Raw genomic sequence first — 16,307 nt, 5'->3', positions numbered from 1 at the left:
GTCTTGCAGTTTGTAGTGCTAATGCTGAGAGCAACTTCCCATTCTCACTCACCTTCTCCAGCCTAGCTGGGAACACAGGTGACCGTGGTCAGTCTGGGAATGGTGAACGTGCTGCCCAGGGAGTGTCAGCACATGGGTTAGAGAGAAAGCTGTCTGCTCTGTCATACCACAGCATGGATACAAAACATGAAACAGCCTTGTTTCCCTTAAACTAACCCTCATTTTTGTTTATTTATTTATTTCACAGTGATTGAGACAGAAAACCAAAGGTAGAATGTAGGAGACCCACCCTAGCAAGTCCATAGACCTTTCCTCTTTTGTCTTCTTACCATTCTCTGGAGGGCCTTCCTCACAGCACGCAATTCAGGGCTTAGTCCTGCTAAGTGTCCTCCAAGGAGTTCTGCACTTAGAGCACAGACAGAATGCAAGAGCAGCCCTTTGGGACAAGCACTCTGTGTTGTGCCAAACACACCTGTGGCAGTAGCAGCACCTTGGAGAAGAGTAATTGAAAAACAAGTCCTGTGTGTGCCACTGTATTCCATGCTTTTATTTTTAAGGCAGCCCAAGATGCCTCGTAAGAAATCTAGGATATGTTTTTAAATTGCAACATGACATTTACACTTCAGGATAAAATATAAGCATCTGCCAAATTATATAGTTTTCTCTCCAGAAGGAAAAAAAACTAGTCTTGTGTTGTACTTTTAGTATAGCCAGACCTAAAGTATTTCATGTTCGCTACAGGTGTTTCAACACTATTCTGTCTGCTAAGTATTTGTGAATATATGATACTCATTTTTTGTGACAGCTAACTAATTGATTTTCAGAGAGCAGCTTTCCAAAGGTGAGTAAAAAGATTTATGCAAAGAAGCATTTTTGTCATAGCAAACATGGCTTTAAAGGAAATAAAAATTTTACTTGGAATACAGTCGAATAGAGTATTTCAGCAAGCAGAATCATGTTGCCTCAATTTGCTCCTGAGAAGAAAAAAAATTTGTGTATTTTCCTTTGTTCTACTGCTTGTGATATAGGCATCTCAGATTTAGTTACTTTTTCTATTCCTGCTTTTATGAGCATGATATTCTTTTCAATGATCTTTGTACCTGCAAAAATTGGCACACAGTGTTATGCCATTTGCAACCTATTCTGGCATGCTGTTCCAATGATTTGTAATAGAGTGCAATATAAAGCTGATATAAGGCAGTTACTTGTATACATAGTTTACTGTAACTAAAAGGTAATGAAAAGAAAGGCTTCTAAGTCATCAGTTTTTTATTTGCTCATAAAACTATTTTGGAACTTCAATAGTCAAGTGTAAATTTAAGCCAAATTAAATTGCTAAAATGTTTGCTGAGAGTCATATTTTAGTAACAAGTAACTTCGAAACTATTAGGAAAACAAAAAATAGGCTCTGAAAACGTACTACTTTGCACAGAAAAGCAGAATTCAAACAGTATGGTTTAGCTAGCAAATAATAGTGCAGTCAATGTGAACGAGTAACTAACAAATAACCCACTTGTAGGAGTGCTTTTGAACATCAGATTGAAAATATAAATCCAATGTATACAGACTCTTCCATAGAAGAGGCAGGCCTTCAGCAGGTATAAATAGCTTAACTTTGCTAATTTCAGCAAGGCATTGCAGTTTACAGCCACAGGCAGTATGCCTCTGGCACCCAAAAGTATTTTGCAAACTAGGGAAGTAAGTGTGTTATTGGGCCCATTTTATAGAGGACTTGCATTAAGCAGGTTTTTACAATAGATTTTTCCATCATATTTTAAAACATCAGTAACTAGGTAGCAACAATTTTGAAGTGTAACTGTCCTTTATGGATTTTCTAGATCCACTGTCCTGTCCGTGGTTTCTGGAACATTCGACTATTAGCCTGATTCAGGACAATTTCTGTGTTCCCAAAATTGAGGCAAGAGAGGGTAAGGGTCATCACAAGGAGTACAAATTCACAGAGCAAATTCTTCTATATCACACTATTAGTAAATGCTGTCTGCTTACTAATAAACCTGATCCAAATGAAAGATGTGCTTGTAATGGACATGCATATGAATGAACAGTGAGCAAATCCTGAGGGGGCCAGCACAGTGCAATGCACTGGAATATGATCCTGAAACCACCCAAATCATTGCTCTCTCAGGGCTAGGAGACAATTTGGCTTATCCTGCTCAGGCTAGAGCCCTCTGGGGCGGTATCAGAGACTGCACTTTTGGGGAAGGGAAAGCAATTCCCTCTGAGGTGCTCTGTGGTAGTGTTTGGCAACTTGCTTTCCACATCTTTCACTGTTTTGCATTATTGAAAAAAGGCAGCAAAAGGTGGAAAAAGCACATGAGAGTGCAGAGACGGTTTCTAACAGTCTATACAATATGCCATGCAAGATGGACCAATTGGTTTTCTGCAAAAAAGATTTCCCTGAACGAGACCTAATTCGCAGTTCCAAGCTGACTGGCAACCAGGAGTAGATGAGGGCTCCAGTTCATGCTATATTACAATACAGTTACAACTATTTACAACTCATTTAAATCTTTCCAACTTTCCTATCAAGCTGTAAAGTTCCAGTTCTCAAGGCTTTTTACTTTGATTTTGAATTTCTGCTTGGAAGATTAACTGAAAATGGATTTGGCTTGAACAGCTGCACTTGAACAGCTGCACTGCAACATATTTTGTTGCCATCTCAAATAACAATACTTAGCACTCTTCATCTTCAAAGCATTGTACAAACATTGAGTCACATCCCCTCACAACAATCTTGCAATGTCAGCTCCTGAGAATAAAATCGTTCTTACTGCAAAGAGGTAAAGACTGAGCAAGAGACCAGCAATTTGTGTGGAGTGACAGGAAGAGCCCTTGCTAAAGACAAATTTACAAGCCAGGTGCTCACAGGCCCCTTCCAGGCCCTACTTTATAAAGTTACCCTTCTGCAGGCACAGGCGTTCACAAACAGGCCCAGCTCTGTACGTCCCTAAGGTAACAGTCATGGTAGGTAGTGTAAGCACATACTTGCTTACAGGCACTTTCCATTTGCTGTTATTGTGTGCCCTGTCAACTGAAGACAAACATACATGACTAGGTGCATGGTAGGGAGTTCCCTTCTTCTCCAGTGATTAAAAGGCATCTCAGGCATGGTTATATACCATGACTTTCCTCAAGTCAGTAAGGCACATACATCAGTTACATCCAGCCAAGGAAGATCATCGTTTTCTTCAGACACTCAAAACTCCGACAAAGCAAGCAGTGATCCCCTCAGAAGTTCACTGCCTGTGAGAACAAACCAGTACCAAGGCAAGGAATACTTCCCTGCACTTTGAGCTGAAAGAAAAAGTGGTCTTGACAGCTTCCTAACCGCTCCTGTGCTGAGGAACCCCACAACCACTGCTCTGGTTGTGGCCTGTGGTTACCAGGTGTACCAGGAGGGAGACTGGAGTCCCACAGTATCTGTGCCAGGCCACAGTCTCCGAGTGGGAGTGGTGCAGCCCTGGGTTTGTACCAGGTAGCCTGTACTCTGCTCTTTGAACAAGGTAAGGGCAGGGTTACTCCTGTGCCCAATCTCTGTCTTCCCACCATCAAGAAGATGAGGCGAGGAGGTGGACCTTGGCCACACTGTTCGCTGCGGAACAGGGCACGTCCAGCTGCAATCTGCCGATGACGTGCATCCCTCTCTTCAGCAATTGCCCTCAAGTGAGAACGGTTTGTCCTTTCAGGGGATAACTTGGAGACATCAGGCTCCACTGAATACAAAGAGAGCCTGAGCTCCTAAACTAGACTTCTAAATCAGAAGCCTGTGTGAAGATGTTGTGTGAATACATCCCTATAAATACATATACGCTGCAGTGCAAACTCACATAAAGCGAATTAATATCAAACATATAGAGCATATAGTTCTTAAGGCTTCTTTTCCTGAAGAAAACTGACAAATAAAACATGCATTTAGCATTCCTTTAGGCTTCTTACTTCATTTTCCCCCTTATTTGGCTTCTTCTTAAATATATGAAGAGATGTCTTTCAGACTACAAGTACTAGATTATTTTCTATAAAACTACAGTCACTCAGAGAATTCCTTCACAAAGCATTCCAAGGCACAAGCAAGCGAACTGCTTTTTCTCAGGTACAGACATGTGGCAGGTTTATACAAACAAAATCCAAAAGATTGTGCTGAATTTATTCCTCTTTCTGTAGTCTAACACGCTTGTTCCTAGGCAGGAAGGTATGGGGAAGGAATGACATCAAAGAGGTGTGTCGTTCAGCAATTAACATACTGGCCTAGGGTAATTCCCAGGCTTATTATTCCTGACAACTGGCTTTAAACAAGTTATTTCATCTCCATTCCTGTTACGAGGTAGCCTTGTTCTCAGGAGGCAGTCGGGTGCTTCCTACATTCAGCCTTCAACAGGGATGGAAATCAACAGGCGTTGATGCCTCTTGAAATTGAGGAATTGATGTCCGTATTTGTGGATGCCTACTGAGAGCAAAATGGGCTCAAGAGTGAAAGCTAGAGATGCTTGTCGAGATCAAGGGATATTGATCCCCTTCCAAAAGGATCCCTATTGATAGATTTTGAAACTGAAGAGCATTAATGCCTGTTGATATCAAGAGGTATTGACATCAACAGTCATTAGTGCCTACTGAGAGCAACATCAGTCTGAGAGTAAAAGCTAGAGATGCAGTCGAAATTGAGACGTATCAATTGCTATCAGTAGAGATCAATACTAATAGCTAACGATGGCTATCGATACCTGTCAATCTTGATCCCTAAGGATAGATACAGAAATTGATAGGCATCAACGCCTGTCAAGATCAAGGGGGATGCCTATCGACAGGTATTGACATCTATAGCTGTCGATCTGTTGCATTATGTGTGGAAGTTGATACCCCTCACAGCCTCTCAATATTGAGAGCAATTAGTGTTGATAGTCATCAGGGCCTACTGAGAGCAAAATTGGTCCCAAGGTTCATGAGGAGTTAAACAGGATAGGTTTAATAGAGGACTGTCACTCCAAACTGTGCAGGAAGCCCCAGGAGCCGTGCGGAGGGATCGCCGACGGGAGGCTGCTGAACGCATGAGTTGGATGCCTAGACAGGACTCACTTGTTGTGTCTTAAGGGCCCCTTAGAGCTGCTATCATGCACTCTGCCAGTGACTGACTCTTTGCCAGATTTTCTGAAGTGTTCTGACTACAAATACCTATTGATATCAAATAATGAGGAAGATCAATGCTGACAGTCATCTGAGTACAAAAGAGAAATCAACTCTAGAGTAAAAATGAGAAATACCTGGTGAGATAAGAAAATAATTGTGACTATCAATAATAATCAACACTGCTTTACTTTCATGGAATTCTTGGCTTTGTTTTTCAGGAAATTTCACTTCATCTTCGGATGGCCTCTTTACATAGATGTCAAAAACTTCTCACTCTACTTTCATGGAAATACCCACTTTGCTTTAGAAGAATCTAGCTTTATCTTCACAGAAGATTTGCATGCACAATGGCAGAATTTACCACTTTCATTTCATGGAATTCCCTGCTTCGTTTTCAAGGAATTTCCGCTACGCCTTGGGAGGAGCTTTTTGCAGAGATTTTGCTGAATTTCCCGCTGGCCTTTGGCAGTGTCTCCTGCTCTGCTTTTGAGGAATTTCCACAGTTACTTGGGAGGAGATTTTGGCACAGTTTTCATCGGATTTCCCACTTGGCTTTGGCAGCACCTCCCACTTTCAAGAAATTTCTGCAGTGCCTTGGAAGGAGCTTTTCATGCAGGTTTCACCAGATTTCCAGTTCACATTTGGCAATATCTCTTGCTGTGCTTTTGAAGAATTTTCACGGTGCATTGGGAGGAGATTTTCAAACAGATTTCACCAAACCTCTTGCTCGCCTTTGGGGGCATCTTCTGCTCTGCTTCCAAGGAATTTCTGCGGCGTGTTGGCAGGAGTTTTTCATGCTGATTTTGCCATATTTCCCACTGATCTTTGGTGATGTCTCCTGCTCTGCTTTCGGGGAATTTTAGCAGTACCTTGGGAGAAGCTTTTGGTGTAGATTTCACTGACTTTCCTCCTCACTTTGGTGGCATCTCCCGCTCTGCTTCCAAGGAATTTTTGCAGTGTCCTGGCTGGAGTTTTTTGCGCCAATTTTGCCAAATTTCCTACTCACCTTTGATGGTGTCTCCCACTCTGTTTTGAGGCATTTTCACAGTGTCTTGGGAGGAAGTTTTTGCTCAAATTCAGCTGGTTTTCCAACTTGCCTTTGGCAGTGTCTCCTGTTCTGCTTTGGAGTAATTACTACAGTGTCTTGAAATCTGAGCTTTTTGCTCAGATTCTGCCAAATTTTCCACTTGCATTTGGCAGTGTCTATAGCTCAGTTTTTGAGGAATTGGTGTGGTGCTTTGGGAGGAGTTTTTCACACAAACTTTACCAAATTTCATGCTCACCTTTGTCTGCATCTCCCACTCCACTTTCAAGGAATTTTCAGTGTCTTGGGAAGAGCATTTCCCACATATTTATCCTATTTTCCTTCTTGCCTTTGGTGGCATTTCCCACCCTGCTTTCAAGGAATTTTCGCAGTGCCTAGGGAGGAACATTCCACGCAGATTTCAACAAATTTCCCACTAGCCTTTCCTGTTTTCAAGGAATTGCTATGGTGCCTTTGCAGGAGGTTTTCTCATAAATTTAGATGGATTCCTAGCTCCTCTTTGGTAGTGTCTGCTGCTCCCCTTTTGAGGGATTTCTGTGGTGTGTTGGGAGAAGTTCTTAGCACAGCTTTCACCAGATTTCCCCACTCCCTTTAGACGGTGTTTCCTGCTCTGATTTCAAAAAAATTATGCAATGTCTTGGGAAGAGCTTTTCATGCCATTCTAGCACAGTTTCCAGCCTCACCTTCGGCAGCGTATCGCGTTCTGTTTTCAAGGAATTACCACGGTGTCTTGAGAGGAGCTTTTGGCACAGATTTCATCAAATATCCTACTCACTTCTATAGGCATCTCATGCTCCGTTTTTGATGAATTTCTACAGTGTATTGCGAGGGTTTTTTGTGCAAATTAAGCCATTTTTCTGGCTCATCTTTGGCAGTGTCTTCTGCTCTGCTTTTGAGGAATTACCACAGCATCTTGGCTGGTGCATTTTGCCCAGATTTCACCAAGTTTCCTGCTTGCCTTTGTTGGCATCTCCCACTCTTCTTTCAAGGAATTTCCTAAGTGTTCTTGGAGGAGCTTTTTGCACAGATTATGCTGGATTTACTGCTTGCATTTGTCAGCATCTCATGCTCTGCTTTTTAGGAGTTGCTGTGGTGCCTTGGCAGGAGCTTCTGGGGCAGATTTCTCCTAATTTTCCCCTTGTCTTTAGTGAGATCTCTCACTCCACTTTTGAGGAATTTCCATAGTGCATTGAGAGAAGCTTCTTGCACAATTTTGCTGGATTTCCTCCTCACCTTTGGCAGCATCTCCTTCTCTGCTTTTGAGGAATTGCCACAGTGCCTTAGCAGGAGCTTTTCACACAGATTTAGCAGAATTTCCAGCTCAGCTTTCTCTGCTTTCAAGGCCTTTCCACAGTGTCTTAGGAGGAGATCTGGCACATTTTCCACAAGATTTCCTGCTCACCTTTGTTGGTGTCTCCTGCTGTGCTTTCAAGGAATTTCTGTGGTGTCTTGGGAGGAGCTTTTTGCACAGATTTAGACAGGTTCCCACTTGCATTTGGCATCATCTCCCGTTCTGCTTTTGAGGAATTACCGCAATGTCTTAGGGAGAGCTTTCTTGAAAACTTAGCAGATAATTGGCTCCTCTTTGACAATGTCTCCCACTTCGCTTCTGAGGAATTTCCACAGTGTTTTTGGAAAAGCTGTTAGTGCGGATTTTGCCAGATTTTCCCACTGCCCTTGGGCAGCATCTTCTGCTCTGATTTCAAGCAATTTCCACAGTGTCTTGGGAGGAGCTCTTAGCACAGATTTTGCTGGATATTCTGCTTGCCTGTGGCAGCATCTCTTGCTCTGCCTTTCATGACTTTCTGCAGTGTCTTGTGAGGAACTTTTCTTGCAGATTTTGTGAGATATCATGCACACCTTGGTCTGGGTCTCACACTCGACTTTAGAGAAGTTTCCTGCTATTTCACCTGATCTCCTGCTCAGCTTTGGCAGATCTCTGCTTTCGAGGAATTTCTGTGGTGTTTCTGGATGAGCTGTGTTCTAGTTAGATTCCCGGGGGCCAAACATCCGGTTTGGCCAGCCAGCACAAACTCACACACACACACACACAAACACTCTTCAGCAGGAAGCAGTTTATTAGTAGATACTTACAAACAGACCGACCCGATGGTAATCTTGAGAAGGACCACCTCAATGCTTGTCCCGATCGTCTGCATGGCGAGAGGGAGAGTCGGCAGGCACAATCTTTTCGGGCGTCCCCGAGGAGGCAACGTGGTCCTCTGTTGTGTAGCAGCCTCTCCCTCCTTTGGAAAACTCTGGTATTTACGACTACTTGCGGTAGGTGGGAGTCCCGGCACCTGGGGCCAGCAAGTGCAGGGAGTCTAGCCCAACTCCGCCCTGGTTGCATAGCCAGGCTGTGATACTGCGCACGCGTGCAGACTTATTTCAGGGGCCACATTTGACTTTGGGGGTCACTATTGCATTATTCTTCAACTTCTGACCTTCATGTTGACTGCTTCTCAGGGTGATTCTGTGGCTGGAAACCATATGAATCTATATGGAACCAACCGCTGCTCTTTCTCACAGATTTCCAAGACCTTGTTAGTTACTTATTTGTATCCCGCTTAACACAGCCGTATTGTTCTAGGCACTAAAAAGTTACAACACTAGACTATTCTCACCAAGTATCAGGTAGTACAGATACAAAAAGTTACAACACCGACCATTCCCATGAATTATCACACAGTACAGATACAAAAGTTACAACACAGACCATTCCCATCAAGTATCACGTAGTACCGATACAAGCTGCTCTCGCAAATTTAGACGGATTTCTGGCTCATCACTTACACCGTCCTCTGCTCCGCTTTTGAGGAATTTCCAGGACACCTAGGGAGGAGCTCTTAATGTAGATTTTTCTGGGTTTTCCACTTGTTTGTGGCAGTGTCTCTCACTCTGCTTTTGAGGAATTTCCTTGTTGCCTTGGCAGGAGCTTTTTGCACAATTGTAGCCGTATTTCCCGGCTGCCCTGGTGCGGCATTGACCACTGTTTTTGAGGTATTTTCACAGTCTCTTAGGAGGAGATTTGGCACAGATTTCAGGGGTTTCCCCACTCCCCTTGGACAGCGTCTCTCACTCTACTTTCAAGGACTTGCTGCAGTGTCTTTGTTGAGTGATGCTGTGGAAACCCTCAAAGAGTTAACAAGACTCAAGGACAAGGGGGAAGAGTATATCATAAAACAGTATTGCAAAGGACAACCAGCTCCAGCCAAACAATCTTGAGAAAACCAAAACACTTTGGAGACTGTGAGGGATACACAAGACAAAGACAGCAGAATAACCCAGAGTAACACTAAATTCATTAAGGCTTATTAACATATTAAACTATATACCCCTAAATAAATAATGAGATGGAAATGACATGATCATCATGTTACCACCTTTTTCTCCATTTCTCATGGTAATTAACAGGAGTGTTAAAGCACAAGCACAGAGCAAAACATGATGTAATGAAATTGTAACCAATAGAAAAATTTGTATGACGTACTCCCTGAAAAGTGTGTATAGATAAAGAATGAGATGGGGAGAAGGTGTGCTAGCTTGTGATCTACCACCTAGCACCCATCTCTGTGCAGAAATGAAATAAACAAATATCTCGACCCTCTGTGTCTATTGGGTGCTTGCACACCGGGTAACAGAACCCAGACTGGGGACAACATCTTGGGAGGAGCATTTTGTGCAAATCTAGCTGAATTACTGGCCCATCTTTGGCAGGATCTCTCACTCTGCTTTTGAGGCATGTCCACAGGGTTTTGGGAGGAACTCTTAGCGTGGATTTTGCTGGATATTCAAATAATTTACACAGTGTCTTGAGAACAAGTTTTCATGCATATATCTGACATACTTGCTCACCTTTGGCAGCATCTCCCACTCTGCTTTTGAGGCATTTCACATGTGCCTTGGGAGCATCTTTTGGCTCAGATTTTGTCAAATTTCCTGCTCTCCTTTGGCAGCATCTCCTGCTCTGCTTTCGAAGAGCTTCTGTGGTGTCCTGAGAAGTTTAAGCAAATATTTCATTTAATTTCCTGCTCACCTTTGGTGGCATCTCCCACTCTGGTTTTGAGGAATTTCTGTGGTATCTTGCAAGAGATTTTTGCACCAGTTTTGCTTGATTTGACCAGGAGTGCTCCTGGGTACAGTACCGGCAGCTGGCTGACAGTGGGTGATGGAGAGCGTGGCCAGAAGCAGTACTGGTTGTAGGTGCCCATACAGGCCCACACAAGCCTGTGTGAGTCAGTATGAGTGCCTTTGAGACTGTATAACACTGTAGAGGCCCTCCTAAGTCTGTATGAGCCTCTACCCATACTGGAAGGAACAAGCTAATACCAGTCTTACAAGCTTGTAGAGGACCGTATGAGCCTGTAGAGGCCCTCCTGAGCCTATACGAGCCCACACAAAGCCATAGTGGCCTATATGAGCCAGTGCGAATCTGAAGAGATCTGCATAAGTCAATACAAACTCATACAAGCTCAAAGAGGCCCACACAAGCCCATACAGGCCTGTACAAGTCCGTAGAGAACTATACAAGCCCGTAGAATCCCACTGCACCCTGTACAGGCCCACACAAGCCCATACAAGCCAGTAAAAGCCCACAGAGTCCTACAGAAACCCATATGAGTCCGTAATGGCCCCCACAAGCCAGTTCAAGCCTGTGTGAGCCCGTAGAGAACCATGCCTGTGCAAGCCTACACATGCCCATATATGCTTGCACAAGGCTGTGCAAGTGCCTATGAGCCCATATGACTCTGTAGATGCCCTCACGAGCCTGTTTGAGCCCATACAAGCCTGCTTGGGCCCACACAAGACCATAGAGGTCAGCATGAGCCTGTGCCAGCCCATAGAGGCCCACAGAAGCCCACATGGGTCCATGGAAACCCACAAGACCCTGTAGAAGCTTCAGAGGCTTGTACAATACCATACAAGCCTGTACAAGCCCACAGAGGCCCGAATTAGCCCATACAATCCTGCAGAGCCCTGCAAGAGATCATATAGGCCTGAAGAGGCCCACAAGAGCCCATAGAGGCCCACAGGAATTCACAGATGCCAGTACAAGCCTGTATGAGGCCACAGAGGCTCGCACAAGCCCATATGAATTTGTAGAGGCTCACATGAGCCCATAGAGCCCTGCAAGAGTTAGTACTGGCCCATAGCAGCCTGTACAAGCCCACAAACCCATACAAGACTGTAAAGACCTAAACGAGCCCATGCAAGCCCATAGAGCCCCACATAATCCCTTACTAGCCTGTAGAGGCTTACACAAGACAGTACAAGCCTGGAGAAGACTGTATGAGACTGCAGAGGCCCCTACATGCCCACACAAGCCTGTGCAGGTCAGTGCAAGTGCCTATGAGCCTGTATGACTCTGCAGAGGGCCTTAGGAACCTATGCAAGCTTGTACAAAGCCATACAAACCTCTATGAGCCAGCAGGAGACTGTAGAGACCTGCACAAGCCAATACCAGTTTCTACAAGCTCATAAAGGACCATACAAGCCTGTAGAGGACCGCACAAGCCCACAGGAAACCTTATAAGCCCATAGAGGCTTGCACAAGCCCAGATAAGACTGCACAAAGCCGTAGAGGACTGTATGAGCCTATACAAACCCTCACAACCTCATATGACCCCGCACAAGCCTGTATAGGATCACACAAGCCCATATGGGCATGTGCAAGCCTGCAGAGAACTGTACAAACCCATGGAATCCCACAAGAGCCCATACAGGCCCACATGAACCAGTAAGAGCCCACGGAGTCCTACAGGAGCCCATACAGGCCCCCACACACCCATGCAAGCCCGTACGAGACTGTAGAGGCCTGAACAAACCCATGCAAGCCTGTACAAGCCCACAGAGACCCGTGTGAGCCAATACAGGCTCATAAGAGCCCACATGAGCCTGCTTAAGCCCATACAAGCCTGTAAAGATCTACTTGAGCCCATATGAGCCTATACATCCCCATATAGGCCTGCACAAGCCTGTACAAGTCTGTCCTCATGAACCATTTCAAGCCCATATGAAACCATAAAGGCCTGTACAAGTCCATACGAGCCCACACATGGCCTCAGAGGCCAGCATGAGCACTTGTGAGCTTGTATGAACCTGCAGAGGCCTGCATAAGCCTGTACTGGCCTGTAGAAGTGCCTGAAGAGGCCTGTCTAAGATTGTTCAGGCCCGTAGAAGCTTGTACAAGATCACACAAGCCTGTACGGATGTACACAAGCCCATACAAGACCTACACAAAACCCTGCAAGCCTCTATGAGGTCATATGAGTTTCCAGAGCCCCACACAATCCCTTATGGGCCTGGGACCTCTGGAGATCATCTAGTCCAACCTCCCAAAGGTTTCCTGGCATTGGTTCCACTGGGGCTCGAACCCAGGACCTTCTGCGTGTAAAGCAGATGTGATAACCACTACACTATGGAACCACTATATGGGCATACAGGGGACCCACATGAGCCCACTTAAACCCATACAAGCGAATAAAGACCAACTTGAGCCCATGCGAGCCTGTACATCCCCACATAGGCCTGCACAAGCCTCTGTGAACCTGTGCGAGTGCATACAAACCTATACAAGCCTGTAGAGGCCCTCATAAGCCAGTTTGAGCCCATATGAAGCCACAGAGGCCTGTACGAGCCTGTAAGAACCTGTACAAGACCACAGAGGCCAGCATGAGCCCTTGTGAGCCTATACAAACCTGCAAAGGCCTGCACGAGGCTATACGGGAATAAAGAAGCACCTGAAGAGGCCCCTGCAAGAGCCCATATGAGCCCATAGAGCCCCACATGAGATTGTACAGGCCTGAAGAGGCCCACACAAGCCTGTACGGGTCCGTAGCAACCTGCACAGGCCCACACAAGCCCATATGAGCCTGTAAAGACCTACACAAGCCCGTGCAAGCCCACACAAGCCTATAAAACCCCTTAAAAGACCTACATGAGCTTGTGTAAGCCTGTACGAGCCTACAGAGCCCCACACAATCCCTTACAAGCCCACAGAGGCCTGCACAAGCCAGTACAAGCCCATAGAAGCCCATACAAGACTGTAGGTGCCTGATAGGCCCACAGGAGCCTAACTAACTAACCCCATCAGTTGCTGATTTTCAAATAAGGTCCCATGATCATAGAAACCAAAACCCAGTTGCCAACATGAATAGCAGAGCCAGCTGTTAACTTGGAAAATCCATCTGCTCCTTCTCCTACCCTTTTCCCTCACTGGCAGGATTGAAAAGGAGATCATGTGGGCTCCCAGGCCCTTGACCACCATCCCCAGAGCTATGAAGTCCTGTTTCATCATTCCCAGTTTGCCCTTGATATCATTAGCGTCCATGTGAAAGAGCAGTAGAGGGTAATAGTCTGACACGTGGGCAAACCTTGGCTGTCTTTCAATGACATCTCATATACAAGCCCCTGGCAGGCAGCAAACCTCTCTAACAAGAGGTCCGGTCAGCAGATAGGTGCCTCTGGCCCCTGCAGCATGGAGTCCCCCACAACAATCACTTATCACCTCTTCCGAGTGTTTCTGCAAGGCACAGAGTGTGTTGGCCCAGATGCTTCCCTTGAAGCCATGTCCAGCTCTTCGTCATCCAGGAGGGCACTCAACCAGTTCTTCAACTGCAAATGCAAGTCTTCAGGAAGAGTAAGGGCCTTTCTCCTCCGCAAGAAGTGACCAGTTTCCGGCCTTCTCCTATAGTGTTGTGATGTACTGTTTCACTCAGCACAGAGCCCTCCAGCAACTCCTCTGCTGCAGAGGATTGGAACTCCTGGAACAGTACGGTCTCCAAGAACACCCTGTCTACCTCTTGCTCATTTTTGCAGATGCTTCACAGTCTGCCAACTTCCTCCCATAACTCCTTTACCTGACGACACAATTCATCAACAACAGCACACCTTCTTCATGAGAACTGACTATCAGTCCATGCCTTCTGGAGAGGCCCCAAGCATTCCCTGCAGCCTGAGACCTGTAGAGCTGCATCTGCTGTCAGATGGTCTGTCTGGGTCAAAGCTTCTGACACAAGTGATATAGCAACTCCTACAGCTACAGGCAAACGTGCTTTGTTGCATGTCATGACCATGTTTGTTAAAGTGAGCACTACTAAGATCAGAAACAAAGATACCTCCTGCACTAACTGTTGCATCTACTCATTGCCTTTATTAACTGCACTGCAGACCTGGCCCTTATATAGGCCTCTCCCTAGCACTGACTCAGAGGGTGCTTGACCCACCCTAATCAAAGGCCACCTGGGTCAAAGGCCCCAATTCCCTCTAATCAGGGGCAACCAAGACAGCTTAGTAGCAGTAGCTACCTCTACCTAGAGGAAAAGTTAATGCCTCCTGTAGTTGCCCTTTCCTAGCTCCCCTTACCTGTTGGCAGAATGACCCTCTAGTTCCCTAGCTCTACAGAATTCAGCAGAAGGCCCCACAACATCCAACAAGGTCCCCAAGTATTCTAAGCAGAGCCCAGAGAATGCTGCACAAACTGCTGCATCTGCTCACTACCTCTGTTAGCTGCGAGGGATATAAGAATGTTGTCAGAGTATGCAGGGATGCAATGAGAAAGGCTAAGGCCCGTTTCTGGCAAGGGATGTCAAGAGCTTTCTCAAATACATTGGTAGCAAGAGGAAAACTGGGGAAAATATGATCAAGAATAGAACACCATCACAGAGGGACCTCTGGAGATCACCTAGTCCAACCTCCCAAAGGTTTCCTGGCATTGGTTCCACTGGGGCTCGAACCCAGGACCTTCTGCGTGTAAAGCAGATGTGATAACCACTACACTATGGAACCACTATATGGGCATACAGGGGACCCACATGAGCCCACATGAGCCCGCTTAAGCCCATATAAGCTAATAAAGACCTGCTTGAGCCCATGCGAGCCTGTACATCCCCACATAGGCCTGCACAAGCCTCTGTGAACCTGTGCGAGTGCATACAAACCTACACAAGCCTGTAGAGGCCCTCATAAGCCAGTTTGAGCCCATATGAAGCCACAGAGGCCTGTACGAGCCTGTAAGAACCTGCACAAGACCACAGAGGCCAGCATGAGCCCTTGTGAGCCTATACAAACCTGCAAAGGCCTGCACGAGGCTATACAGGAATATAGAAGCACCTGAAGAGGCCCCTGCACGAGCCCATATGAGCCCATAGAGCCCCACATGAGATTGTACAGGCCTGAAGAGGCCCACACAAGCCTGTACGGGTCCGTAGCAACCTGCACAAGCCCACACAAGCCCACACAAGCCCATATGAGCCTGTAAAGACCTACACAAGCCCGTGCAAGCCCACACAAGCCTGTAAAACCCCTTAAAAGACCTACATGAGCTTGTGTAAGCCTGTACGAGCCTACAGAGCCCCACACAATCCCTTACAAGCCCACAGAAGCCTGTGCACAAGCCAGTACAAGCCCACAGAAGCCCACATGAGACTGCAGATGCCCAATAGGCCCATACAAGCCTGTGCAAGTCAGTGTGAGTGCCTACAAGCCTGTACAACTCCGGAGCGGCCCTCATGAGCCTATATGAGCCCGTACAAAGCCATACAGCACTCTATGAGCCTATATGAACCAGCAGGAGGCTATAGAGGCCTGCACGAGCCATTATCATCCTACAAATTTATAGAGGACCATACATGCCTGTAGAGGCACACATGAGCCCACAGGAAATCTTGCAAGCCCATAGAGGCTTGCACCAGCCCATATGAGCTCGTATGAGCCCACAGAGACCTGTATGAGCCTTTAAAGACCCTCACAACTTCATAAGACCCTGCATGAGCTCATAGAGGACTGCACGAGCCTATATAGACATGTACAAGCCCATAGAGAACCGTACGAGCCCACAGAATCCCACAACAGCCTGTACAGGCCCGTACAAGCCAGTAAAAGCCCACAGAGTCCTACAGGAGCCCATATGGGCCTGTGGAGAACCATACAAGCCCATGCAAGCCTGTGTGAGCCCACAGAGGTCTGTGCAAGCCAGCATAAACCTGTAGAAGACTGTACGAACTTGTAAATGCCCATAAAGGCTTGCACAAGTCCCTGTTAGTCCATGCGAGGGTGTATAACCCCATACGAGCCTTTAGAGGCCCTCATGCCCCTCTATGAGCCTGCACAAGCCCTAGAG

At 46.1% G+C, this 16,307-nt stretch overlaps 2 non-coding genes across 2 annotated transcripts; both read right to left on the bottom strand.

The window, feature by feature from the left end:
- Positions 1-12,540: 12,540 nt before the first annotated feature.
- Positions 12,541-12,613, bottom strand: TRNAV-UAC (transfer RNA valine (anticodon UAC)). Its single transcript has one exon. It is a non-coding gene; the product is annotated as a tRNA-Val (tRNA).
- A 2,288-nt stretch (positions 12,614-14,901) lies between these two features.
- Positions 14,902-14,974, bottom strand: TRNAV-UAC (transfer RNA valine (anticodon UAC)). Its single transcript has one exon. It is a non-coding gene; the product is annotated as a tRNA-Val (tRNA).
- Positions 14,975-16,307: the final 1,333 nt, after the last annotated feature.

Source organism: Rhea pennata, chromosome 3, assembly GCF_028389875.1.
Source record: "Rhea pennata isolate bPtePen1 chromosome 3, bPtePen1.pri, whole genome shotgun sequence".
NCBI classification, from domain to species: Eukaryota; Metazoa; Chordata; class Aves; order Rheiformes; family Rheidae; genus Rhea; species Rhea pennata.
Note: the sequence above shows the minus strand (reverse complement) of the source record. Positions and strands in the feature narration are given on the sequence as shown.